Source organism: Montipora foliosa, chromosome 2, assembly GCF_036669935.1.
Source record: "Montipora foliosa isolate CH-2021 chromosome 2, ASM3666993v2, whole genome shotgun sequence".
Lineage (NCBI taxonomy): Eukaryota > Metazoa > Cnidaria > Anthozoa > Scleractinia > Acroporidae > Montipora > Montipora foliosa.
In genome coordinates this window covers 7,865,996-7,880,212 of record NC_090870.1, presented here as the reverse complement: position 1 = coordinate 7,880,212, position 14,217 = coordinate 7,865,996, and the positions used below count along the sequence as shown (strand labels likewise).

The window sequence follows — 14,217 nt, the reverse complement described above, 5'->3', positions numbered from 1 at the left end:
GACAACCCGCACTTACACTTCGAATTGGTAAGGTATACCTACCTCGGTGTTTCAGATGGTACGTCACGAAGAAACAATACTTTTCCTTCCCAAACTGCCCTTGGGGTAAGGAGTTTGTTTTAATTTATTATGTACAGCAACTTTTTGTTTTGTTTTTATCTTCGCTCTTTGTATTTGTCAAACGTATCCTTTTAAGTTTTCACTGACGTTTCACATGATTTTTTTTCTATCATATATTTTAGTCACGTTTGCGACCTTTCGGGGCAAAGTCACGCAACTCTCTCTCTCATCATCTGAACTATGCAAAATTCGTGCAAAAGAAACGATTGAGACGCTTGGGCGAAGTTGAGGACTCGGTTTTCTACGGAGGTGAGCAAAGGACTTCCAAGTAAGGTTTTTACGGGGAGAAATCAATATCGCAGTATATACCTCGAGTTCATTCTGTTAGGATTCTTACAAGAGAAGTGTCCGAAAAATAACGGCTTTTACTTCGTGTAGAAGACGCTCATGTAACAAAAGCTTTATTAGGTATTGTTTCACGATTTTTGTTCTATTGTTTTACGTCATGTGTGTCTTCTACACGACGAAAAAGCCAAAATAAAACATAAGCCACCTTTTTTTCTTCAAAAGTAAACTTTCTACCAGTGGAGTCCAGTGGAAAGCCCGCCAGTGGAGAGGAAAGCTGAGAGTTCTAGCCCAGGAAAGACCATCATAACCATGCATACACCCTTTCTTTATCTGTACGTAAGATTAACATCTTATTTTTGGGCTGAGACTAAAGGTTCTTATCTTTTTGCGATTTCAGCATGAGAGCGTTCTTAACATGCATCTTCTTAAAGTTGTGTGGCGGGTGTACCTTCAGTAAGTTCGACTACTAATAATGACCTGTTAGACTACAGTTTTGCATTTCTTTATCTTTATTCATACTGTCGCAAAACAAAAAAGAGATTCTTAAACTGACTCTCAGCCTGGGTGTGTTCTTAGTATGACTCGTTAGTTATTAATCCAGCAGACCTGTACGAAACACAGGTGATACAGGTCGTTGTCTTAAGTACCAATACAGAAACAACCGTAACCATTTACGGACATTGAATTCTAACATTAATAATGCATGTAATTCAACTGAGTGGAGTGAAATGCGGTCTGAAATCATACATGCGCAAATTCTATTTAAAATCACAAGTATGATTTCAGACCAAAATTGCACGACACGAAGTTCAATTACCACTTTATTACATCCATTTAGAAATCACACAATAATAATTAAATCGCTAAATTACAGGATTTTAGTCAGTACCAATATTTTATTGATCCAGTTAGGAAAAAAAGTTAGGGAAAAAAAATAGTGCGAGTTGCAATTGGGAATAAATTGCACTGCCAATCAGAGCCAATCAGATTGCGAGGATCTTTATATCCCCTGCCCATTGGCATAATTGCACTCTCATTAAGACATCCAACAGTTAGTTTCAGTTGGTTTCATTTTACTTCTGTGTATAGTTTACACTCGAAAAGATATTAATATTTATCATAATTGCTAATTAACAAATACACTTTATAATAATACTGTGATAACAAATTACATGTAAGATTGGCATACTGATGCTCGTGCTTTTATACTCAGAAAACTTGTAAAGTGTGTGTATATACATGTTTTTATAATAATCATTACAGTACATGAGAGCTGCATGTGGATTATCAAAGGAAAGGAAAGGAATTTTATTTCAATGTCTAGTCATTCTAGCGCTGGAGCACTAATTGGGGACACTGTAAACCGAAATTAACAATTAACGCAAATTAAGTCAAATGTTGGTTTTTGAGGAGAGGGGAAAACTGGAGTACCCGGAGGTACATCCCTGTACCTCCATCAGAGTTAAGCAGCAAGTAAAAGCAGTTGTAAAGAAAGCCTGAAAAAATATCGGCGGCTTGAGTGTATGTCTGTGTGATTGTGCTGCACTATTCTAATAATTATTTGTAGAGCAGTGCTGTACAATCTTACTGTCATGATAGGTGTCCTGCACAAGCATGGATTTCTTCAGGCTTTTGTCACAATTGCTTAAGTTGCTGGTTAATTATGGTGATCTCTTACTCCCATGTATTCAATTTCCACACTTCAAATATATCAGCATTTCAGATATATATTCTGCATCTTTCCTGCTTTTGATATTTCCTTTAAATTCAAATATTTGAACTTTTAACTAAGGTTTACTTGGCAATAATTATTGCGTTTTATACCTTTTGGTCAGAATGTGCGTAATGTTTACTCTTAAAGTGCTGCTATGGTCAAAAAATCACTTCTTTTTTTCCTTGAGATTTTGAAAGTGCATGTGATTGCTTAACACTTGACTGGCAAAAATTTAAGCTGATTCTTATCCAAAGGCTATTTACTTTCAGCGTAAGTTTTGGATTTTCAGGGTTCACACAAAACTCACGTTCAAAACTGACCGATTGGACCTCAGAGGGTTGGATCTAGGGAAAAGTGACATTGTTCACTCACTACATGTAGCTTAAAATTTCAGTGTGTGAATGTTCACAACTTATTATATATTATGCAAAACATGAGTTTAAAAGTCTGAAAGCCTCAAATGCCTTTGCTGCATATTAACCCTTTGAACCGGCCAGACTTAGTATTTTACTCTAACGCAAGACGATTTTACTCGTCAATAGGTGTTCCCTCAGGAGTCAATGGGTTAATGTTCCCATTAATTCAGCTGCATACACACACATTGCATTCTTAACCTATTGAGTCTTTAATGTCATTTTATCCTCAATCCTCAATCCAGCCCTCTCAAGATTTTAAAGGTAGTAATGGCAGACCATTAAACAGGAAAATTCCAGTTAAAATATACAGGTGTCTTTTTGGAATCAAGGCTTGAAACTTGGATCAGTTACTGTTTAGTTTTGAAATCCAAAGAAAATAAAAATTGTTTTTTGGTCATAGTAGCACTTTAGATTCACATTATTTGTTACCCTCTCTCAACAGATATGGATTTACACTTGGTTGGGAGATACATGTATCATTGCCCCGCAGAACTAGTAGAGGCATAACTCAATCTAATTGAGCTCCCAAATTGTTTCACTGCCTTGCCATATACCATTGCTTACATCTGCATTAATTCACTGGTAAGAGTAAGGTTTGTTTCTTTTATGCATCATAGGAACTTCAATTTATGCCAACTTTGAACAATATAATTTCAACTGCAAATTGAAAGCACCTTTTGTGCCCATGATACTTTCCACTTTTTAATCACATTACAATGACATGGTTATGTACAGCGTAGAAAATGATAGTATTATTTATGAATTAATAGTAGCATTGCCACAATAATAATTAGTAATGTCATCAAATATTTTATGTACATTGTTATCAAATAATAATTTGCAAATAAGTTTAAGTAAGTAAGATGCTGATAGCTGTATCTTCTTCAACTGCAGCACCGGTACCAGGCCTGGGTCAGTTAACATTTCATACAACTCCTGAACTTCTATTCCCACTGTATAAAGTAGCAAAGCATTTAAATTCTTTTGTGCATCATTCACTTCCTTGGCCACCAGAAAGTATTGAAGCGATTGGAGCCACGTCTTCCACCATGTTGCTAACACTGACGAATTACCTTTGCAATAAAACAATGCTAGGGCTTGAATTTCAATGTTTACCGCCGTCATTGTGCACAATCAATCCCATCCTTTTTGCCAGTGTTAAATACTGAGAAACCAACGGATCGTTACAGCTACCATGGATTAAACCAGATTATCATTAAATACCGTAATCAACCACACAACATGTTTTCACAACATGGCAACCATACTCAAAACAGCCTTGTTTTAATGCACATCCTTCAAACAAACCACTAACTAACAAATAAATCACAAAGATCATATTCTTTTAATTTTCACCATAGTCATCAAACACATTTTAGCATCAGATTGTCTAGTTTTATCCTTTTTTTTACGCATTCACTTAATCACTTCATAAAAAAAATTGAAGCTGTTTTTGTATCAGAAAGATATACAGGATAGCAACACCTCCATCACTTGGGAATCTTAAGCCCTTGGTATCTTATCAGGCATTTTGATTTGGTGGCATTGTAACTCAAGCTAAATCTGAGTCACCCCAGCTTGAACACAGACGGTCCTCTGACACCAGCCATGAAATCTCAGACAGCACCCTGGTTATAGTTCCTGTAAACATCCTAACAGTCACAATACACAGAGCTGCTGAACTCTATTCAGCCTGTATTCAACCAAGTTGACTACTGTAATTGTGTGCAATGACAGCTGTTAGATTGTATGGAGCATGACCTGGGATTGGTTGATCATCACGGCTTTCTGGGCCTCTGGAAGTGCGAAAGTGGCACAAGCACCAAGTGGAGCGCGCTAGACTCTCCACCCAGCTTGGGGTCACATGGCTGGCATCATTTGGCCATCTATCCTTATTCGATATTTGTTTTATGAAACAGATTATGAAGAGAGGTGTTGCTTTCCCACACACAGCTAATTAACATCTAGCTGTGGTACTGTGCTCTGACATCAAACATGGACTGTACAGCGGCAGCCAGAGGCGTCTTCATATGCTTTCAGCCTGATATCGGGAGCTGCGCCCTTTTGCAATTCAGTCCTAATACTGCAAGTAAAGGGTGATTAGCACTGCCAATGATAATATTATTATTAACTACAATTTGATGTGAGTCTATTCATCTATTGATGTACACACACTTCACATGTTATCCAGGCAAACTAATTGCTGTCATTCGCGATCCTTGCAATGTGCTTTGTCCAATCTGTGATGATCAGATTATGGACGTTTTGTCAAGTTTTGCTGGGTGGGTTTATCAAGAGATGCAGTAATCACCAGGCTGATCATTATCAAAGTCCATGCACATTGACACTATGTCACTAGTAGCAGTCGCTTGTGATATCACAGCAAACTGGCAATTGATGCACAAATTTTGATCCTTTGAAAACCAAACCCATCTTTAAAGAGAATTTGCAGGAATGGTGAAGCTTGTAAAACTCTTGCTTTCCATCAATATGCTTGCATGGCTTTGACCCCATAAAGTCACCACAATCATCAAACAGGTTTTAGCATCAGATTGACTAGTTTAATCCTTTTTCTCACTCATTGACACTTATTCACTCCCTGAAAAAATTTGAAGTTGTTTTTGTATCAGGAAGATGTTTAATTGTTAAACAAACTTTTTTTTACACTACAGTATACTAGAAATTAAGCAACACCTCCATCACTGTGACTCTTAAGCCCTTGGTATGTTATCAGGCATTTTGATTTGGTGGCATTGTAACTGAAACTAAATCTGAGTGACCCCAGCTTGAACACAGACGGTCCTCTGACACCAGCCATGAAATCTCAGACAGCGACCCGGTTATGGTTCCTGTAAACATCCTATAACAGTCACAATACAGAGAGCTGCTGAACTGTATTCAGCCTGTATTCAACAAAGTTGACTACTGTAATTGTGTGCAATGACCTGATAGATTGTATGGAACATGACCTGGAATTGGTTGATCATTACAGCTATGTGGGCCTCGGGAAGCGCGAAAGTGGCACAAGCACCAAGTGGAGTGCGCTAGACTCTCCACCCAGCTTGGGGTCATGTGACTGGCATCATTTGGCCATCTATCCTTACTCTATATTTGTTTTATGAGACAGGTGCTATGAAGAGAGGTGTTGCTTTCCCACTTACCTTAATATCCAACTTTTACTACAATCTTTCTGAGTCTATTCATGTATTGATGTAACACACTGTTCGCGTGTTATCCAGGCAAACTTTGTTGTCATTCGTGAGCTGTGCCCTTTTGCAATTCAGTCCTTCATGTAATACTGCAAGTAAAGGGTGATTAGCACTGCCAATTACTATTATTTTATTATAAACTACAATCAATGCGAGTCTATTCACCTATTGATGTACACACACTTCACGTGTTATCCAGGCAAACTTTACTGTCATTTGTGATGCTCGCAGTGTGTTTTGTGCAATCTGTGATGATCAGATTATGTACTGTTTTGTCAAGTTTTGCTGGGTGGTTTCATCAAGAGATGCAGTTATCACCAGGCTGATCATTATCAAAGTCCATGCACATTGACACTATGTCACTAGTAGCAGTCGCTTGTAATATCACAGCAAACTGGCAATTAATGCACAACATTTGATCCTTTCAAAACCAAACACATATCTTTCAAGAGAATTTGCAGGAATGGTGAAGTTTGTAAAACTCTTGCCTTCCATCAATATGCTTGCATTGCTTTGACCCCATAAAGTCACCACAATCATCAAACAGGTTTTAGCATCAGATTGACTAGTTTTATCCTTTTTCTCACTCATTGACACTTATTCACTCCCTGAAAAAATTTTGAAGTTGTTTTTGTATCAGGAAGATGTTTAATTGTTAAACAAACATTTTTTTTACAGTACAGTATACTGGAAATTAAGCAACACCTCCATCACTGTGACTCTTAAGCCCTTGGTATGTTATCAGGCATTTTGATTTGGTGGCATTGTAACTGAAACTAAATCTGAGTGACCCCAGCTTGAACACAGACGGTCCTCTGACACCAGCCATGAAATCTCAGACAGGGACCCGGTTATGTTTCCTGTAAACATCCTATAACAGTCACAATACAGAGAGCTGCTGAACTGTATTCAGCCTGTATTCAACAAAGTTGACTACTGTAATTGTGTGCAATGACCTGATAGATTGTATGGAACATGACCTGGGATTGGTTGATCATTACAGCTATGTGGGCCTCGGGAAGCGCGAAAGTGGCACAAGCACCAGGTGGAGCGCACTAGACTGTCCACCCAGCTTGGGGTCATGTGAATGGCATCATTTGGCCATCTATCGTTACTCAATATTTGTTTTATGAGACAGGTGCTATGAAGAGAGGTGTTGCTTTCCCACTTACCTTAATATCCAACTTTTATTACAATCTTTCTGAGTCTATTCATGTATTGATGTAACACACTGTTCGCGTGTTATCCAGGCAAACTTTGTTGTCATTCGTGAGCTGTGCCCTTTTGCAATTCAGTCCTTCATGTAATACTGCAAGTAAAGGGTGATTAGCACTGCCAATTACTATTATTTTATTATAAACTACAATCAATGCGAGTCTATTCACCTATTGATGTACACACACTTCACGTGTTATCCAGGCAAACTTTACTGTCATTTGTGATGCTTGCAGTGTGTTTTGTGCAATCTGTGATGATCAGATTATGTACTGTTTTGTCAAGTTTTGCTGGGTGGTTTCATCAAGAGATGCAGTTATCACCAGGCTGATCATTATCAAAGTCCATGCACATTGACACTATGTCACTAGTAGCAGTCGCTTGTAATATCACAGCAAACTGGCAATTAATGCACAACATTTGATCCTTTCAAAACCAAACCCATATCTTTCAAGAGAATTTGCAGGAATGGTGAAGTTTGTAAAACTCTTGCCTTCCATCAATATGCTTGCACTTGCATTGCTTTGACCCCATAAAGTCACCACAATCATCAAACAGGTTTTAGCATCAGATTGACTAGTTTTATCCTTTTTACTCGTGGATATAACCACGAGTTTTGGTGAGGATCTTTATGCAAATTTGTCACTCCTGCGTAACCGGAAGTTCGATCTAATTAGCCAATCAGGATGGATAATCACAACACAGCTTAGACAGCTGTGACTTCCTGTTTGCTAGGTTGTACGCCGCCATTGCTGTTTGCGTCTTTTATACTTAAGTGTTTGAGCACCTTCCGCTGCATTTAGAAGCAAGAAACTGAAGAATTAAAGAAATGGCGTCCTTCGAAGGTGAAGCAAAAGATTCTGAACAAGTACACATTGGTGCAATTAATTGTACACCGCCTTTCACTCACCAACGCGAAGACTTTAATACATGTTGAAATGGAATCGACCTGAATCGATAGACATGGTGAGAAGACAGTCTCTGTCGATCCCATAAGGTCACGGTGGATTAACAAATTCCATAAGGTGACATTGAAGCTATCAAAGTATACCAATGTTTATCAAAGCTATCACGACGTCGTTTTGCAAGCTATCAGTCATCAAGGCCATATGAATCCAGCTTGAACAACATCAGTGACATGAAAACAATGAGGCAACCAAGCAACCCATGCTTCCAGACACTAGTGCATGTGTGGCGGACCATAATGACAAACTGTCGAAAGTCTCAGCCATTGATTATGTAAAGGAAAGTGACGAGGAATCCGTACCAATCTCCTGCGATAGAGCAAGGGCTAAGGGCGTTCGCAAAATGCAAACATGCTCCCCGGGGACAGGGAACCTTCCAGAATTTCTTACAATAAAACGTCGAGCTTATTTCACAAAAACAAGGTAATTAGAAATTGTATGGTGCATTATTCAAAGTAGAACGTACCGAGCTCGTCTGAGTTGAGAAAGTGTTTATCTCTTGCTTTTGGAAAATAATATTATATTGCGGTAAGAATGTCTAGACCTAGACCGCAACTCAGGCGTAACAAATCTTCGAGAGTAGGAGATTCTAATCGTCATTTTTATCTTATTACCTGCAGGACTGCTTAACACAAAAAAGACTTGTCAGTTCTATTGTGTATTCAAGATCAATCTGTTACTAAGCATTCAACAAAATTGAACCAACAAAATGAGAGTCATTGTCTATCAAGAGAAAAGCTATTGATATCAGGAGACGTTGAATCGAACCCAGGCCCTGTTGCTCATGGAACGAGTACACATACAGTACTGAGAAATTCTTCTATAGCACTGTTGAAGGCTCGATTAGCTCAGAAAGGATTGAAGGCACTAGAATGTACCTCAGATGGTTCATGCTTTTTTTCTTCTGTTGCCCACCAGTTATACAATAATCCTTCCTATCACATGAACGTGCATGCTGCTGGAGTTGACTACATCAGAAACAACCATCAAAAATTTATTGGACCCATTACAGAGCAACTGTGGGTGTGTTGTCACAGCAACATACATGGTGTGATTGAGTTATTGTGCAAGTAGTTTCCGATGTATTAAATGTTACAATACATATAAATGAATCCATTGAGGGGTGGGCACTAGTAACTATTATCAATCCTGTAAGTGGACAACAGGGAACTACTGTTATTAACATTGGACATCTCTATGAAAGACACTATGTTTCAGCAGTTCAGTTAGATTATTATAATGACTGTATTTCAGGCTATGAAATCATTAGTGTTACCAATGTCAACAATTATTCAGAGGTAATAATCATTAATTAACCATAGCGAAAAATGGTGTGAGTGTCAGTAATAATTTCTGCAAAACAGTGGCAAAAAGAGCTTATATAAGAGAATGTATCAAGCGGAAGCGACAAAATAAAGAGTTCAGGGAAAAGAAAAACAATGCAAAACGCCAAAAAAGGTCTGAAAAAATTTGAAGCAGCAAGGGAATATGAAAAGCAAACATTTAAAGCTTCCAATCCAGAACGTATCAGAGAACTAAACAGAAAAGCGTAGAACCATTTAAGGAAAGCTATGCAGAGCTCAAGGCTAAACCAAACTGAAATTTGTCAAGGTCAAGACTCTGTTAGACATTCCATGTCAAAAGTGATTCAGTCTTTTCGTGATAAGATATCACATGGCCCTGAATATATATGCACTTGTTGTGATCAGTTATGGTTCAGATCATCTGTCTCTAAGTGTAACAGTATCAAATATAGTAATAAATACTTGCAAGGTTTGTTGGAGAAATGTATAACTGGCACAAAAAGTGTTAATAATACTGAATGGATCTGCTCTACTTGCCTAACCTGATGACATTAACAATATGACCTGGCAACAAAAATCGGACCTTATTCAAAATTACCCTGTCACCTGTGCAAGGAACTTTGAACACATGGTTCAGCTCTTTATAGAGGATGTGTTAATAGTAATCTTATGCCTATTGGGGAAATGGTACACTTATTTTACAGGGTTGAATTCCAGCAAAGGGGATCACCTCACATACATGCATTATTTTGGTGACCTAGTTGCATATGACAGCCCCGCGTGCTGGTACACAATTATCCAGCTGTTATATGACATTAATAATGCATAAAGAAAACTTCAGCCTGCCAATTTTAAACAATCGCGGTTACTTTCATATCCACGAGTAACGACAGTGGCACTTTGATTCTCACTCATTGACACTTATTCACTCCCTGAAAAAATTTTGAAGTTGTTTTTGTATCAGGAAGATGTTTAATTGTTAAACAAACATTTTTTTTACAGTACAGTATACTGGAAATTAAGCAACACCTCCATCACTGTGACTCTTAAGCCCTTGGTATGTTATCAGGCATTTTGATTTGGTGGCATTGTAACTGAAACTAAATCTGAGTGACCCCAGCTTGAACACAGACGGTCCTCTGACACCAGCCATGAAATCTCAGACAGGGACCCGGTTATGTTTCCTGTAAACATCCTATAACAGTCACAATACAGAGAGCTGCTGAACTGTATTCAGCCTGTATTCAACAAAGTTGACTACTGTAATTGTGTGCAATGACCTGATAGATTGTATGGAACATGACCTGGGATTGGTTGATCATTACAGCTATGTGGGCCTCGGGAAGCGCGAAAGTGGCACAAGCACCAGGTGGAGCGCACTAGACTGTCCACCCAGCTTGGGGTCATGTGAATGGCATCATTTGGCCATCTATCGTTACTCAATATTTGTTTTATGAGACAGGTGCTATGAAGAGAGGTGTTGCTTTCCCACTTACCTTAATATCCAACTTTTACTACAATCTTTCTGAGTCTATTCATGTATTGATGTAACACACTGTTCGCGTGTTATCCAGGCAAACTTTGTTGTCATTCGTGAGCTGTGCCCTTTTGCAATTCAGTCCTTCATGTAATACTGCAAGTAAAGGGTGATTAGCACTGCCAATTACTATTATTTTATTATAAACTACAATCAATGCGAGTCTATTCACCTATTGATGTACACACACTTCACGTGTTATCCAGGCAAACTTTACTGTCATTTGTGATGCTTGCAGTGTGTTTTGTGCAATCTGTGATGATCAGATTATGTACTGTTTTGTCAAGTTTTGCTGGGTGGTTTCATCAAGAGATGCAGTTATCACCAGGCTGATCATTATCAAAGTCCATGCACATTGACACTATGTCACTAGTAGCAGTCGCTTGTAATATCACAGCAAACTGGCAATTAATGCACAACATTTGATCCTTTCAAAACCAAACACATATCTTTCATGAGAATTTGCAGGAATGGTGAAGTTTGTAAAACTCTTGCCTTCCATCAATATGCTTGCACTTGCATTGCTTTGACCCCATAAAGTCACCACAATCATCAAACAGGTTTTAGCATCAGATTGACTAGTTTTATCCTTTTTCTCACTCATTGACACTTATTCACTCCCTGAAAAAATTTTGAAGTTGTTTTTGTATCAGGAAGATGTTTAATTGTTAAACAAACATTTTTTTTACAGTACAGTATACTGGAAATTAAGCAACACCTCCATCACTGTGACTCTTAAGCCCTTGGTATGTTATCAGGCATTTTGATTTGGTGGCATTGTAACTGAAACTAAATCTGAGTGACCCCAGCTTGAACACAGACGGTCCTCTGACACCAGCCATGAAATCTCAGACAGGGACCCGGTTATGTTTCCTGTAAACATCCTATAACAGTCACAATACAGAGAGCTGCTGAACTGTATTCAGCCTGTATTCAACAAAGTTGACTACTGTAATTGTGTGCAATGACCTGATAGATTGTATGGAACATGACCTGGGATTGGTTGATCATTACAGCTATGTGGGCCTCGGGAAGCGCGAAAGTGGCACAAGCACCAGGTGGAGCGCACTAGACTGTCCACCCAGCTTGGGGTCATGTGAATGGCATCATTTGGCCATCTATCGTTACTCAATATTTGTTTTATGAGACAGGTGCTATGAAGAGAGGTGTTGCTTTCCCACTTACCTTAATATCCAACTTTTACTACAATCTTTCTGAGTCTATTCATGTATTGATGTAACACACTGTTCGCGTGTTATTCAGGCAAACTTTGTTGTCATTCGTGAGCTGTGCCCTTTTGCAATTCAGTCCTTCATGTAATACTGCAAGTAAAGGGTGATTAGCACTGCCAATTACTATTATTTTATTATAAACTACAATCAATGCAAGTCTATTCACCTATTGATGTACACACACTTCACGTGTTATCCAGGCAAACTTTACTGTCATTTGTGATGCTCGCAGTGTGTTTTGTGCAATCTGTGATGATCAGATTATGTACTGTTTTGTCAAGTTTTGCTGGGTGGTTTCATCAAGAGATGCAGTTATCACCAGGCTGATCATTATCAAAGTCCATGCACATTGACACTATGTCACTAGTAGCAGTCGCTTGTAATATCACAGCAAACTGGCAATTAATGCACAACATTTGATCCTTTCAAAACCAAACCCATATCTTTCAAGAGAATTTGCAGGAATGGTGAAGTTTGTAAAACTCTTGCTTTCCATCAATATGCTTGCATGGCTTTGACCCCATAAAGTCACCACAATCATCAAACAGGTTTTAGCATCAGATTGACTAGTTTTATCCTTTTTCTCACTCATTGACACTTATTCACTCCCTGAAAAAAATTGAAGTTGTTTTTGTATCAGGAAGATGTTTAATTGTTAAACAAACATTTTTTTTACAGTACAGTATACTGGAAATTAAGCAACACCTCCATCACTGTGACTCTTAAGCCCTTGGTATGTTATCAGGCATTTTGATTTGGTGGCATTGTAACTGAAACTAAATCTGAGTGACCCCAGCTTGAACACAGACGGTCCTCTGACACCAGCCATGAAATGTCAGACAGCGACCCAGTTATGCTCCCTGTAAACATCCTATAACAGTCACAATACAGAGAGCTTCTGAACTGTATTTAGCCTGTATTCAACAAAGTTGACTACTGTAATTGTGTGCAATGACCTGATAGATTGTATGGAACATGACCTGGGATTGGTTGATCATTACAGCTATGTGGGCCTCGGGAAGTGCGAAAGTGGCACAAGCACCAAGTGGAGCGCGCTAGACTCTCCACTCAGCTTGGGGTCATGTGAATGGCATCATTTGGCCATCTATCGTGACTCGATATTTGTTTTATGAGACAGGTGCTATGAAGAGAGGTGTTGCTTTCCGACTTACCTTAATATCCAAGTTTTACTTCAATCTTTCTGAGTCTATTCATCTATTGATGTAACAAACTCTTCGCCTGTTATCCAGGGAAACTTTGTTGTCATTCGTGAGCTCAGTGCCCTTTTGCAATTCAGTCCTAATACTGCAAGTAAAGGGTGATTAGCACTGCCAATTACTATTATTTTATTATAAACTACAATCGATGCGAGTCTATTCACCTATTGATGTACACACACTTCACGTGATATCCAGGCAAACTTTACTGTCATTTGTGATGCTTGCAGTGTGTTTTGTCCAATCTGTGATGATCAGATTACGTACTGTTTTGTCAAGTTTTGCTGGGTGGTTTCATCAAGAGATGCAGTTATCACCAGGCTGATCATTATCAAAGTCCATGCACATTGACACTATGTCACTAGTAGCAGTCGCTTGTAATATCACAGCAAACTGGCAATTAATGCACAACATTTGATCCTTTTAAAACCAAATCCATATCTTTCAAGAGAATTTGCAGGAACGGTGAAGTTTGTAAAACTCTTGCTTTCCATCAATATGCTTGCATTGCTTTGACCCCATAAAGTCACCACAATCATCAAACAGGTTTTAGCATCAGATTGACTAGTTTTATCCTTTTTCTCACTCATTAACACTTATTCACTCCCTTAAAAAATTGAAGTTGTTTTTGTATCAGGAAGATGTTTCATTGTTGAACAAACTTTTTTTTTTACACTATACTAGAAATTAAGAAACACCTCTATCACTGTGACTCTTAAGACCTTGGTATGTTATCAGGCATTTTGATTTGGTGGCATTGTAACTGAAACTAAATCTGAGTGACCCCAGCTTGAACACAGACGGTCCTCTGACACCAGCCATGAAATCTCAGACAGAGACCCGGTTATGTTTCCTGTAAACATCCTATAACAGTCACAATACAGAGAGCTGCTGAACTGTATTCAGCCTGTATTCAACAAAGTTGACTACTGTAATTGTGTGCAATGACCTGATAGATTGTATGGAACATGACCTGGGATTGGTTGATCATTACAGCTAT

The 14,217-nt window shown here is 38.5% G+C and overlaps 1 long non-coding RNA gene across 1 annotated transcript in view; it reads left to right on the top strand.

The window, feature by feature from the left end:
• Positions 1-209: 209 nt before the first annotated feature.
• The window catches only part of LOC137989094 (uncharacterized), a 19,889-nt gene continuing 5,881 nt past the window's right edge, over positions 210-14,217 (top strand). Inside the window, exons 1-3 of the long non-coding RNA XR_011120860.1 lie at positions 210-369; positions 806-861; positions 2,981-3,120. This is a non-coding gene — a long non-coding RNA (uncharacterized lncRNA). The remainder of the gene's footprint in view (positions 370-805; positions 862-2,980; positions 3,121-14,217) is intronic.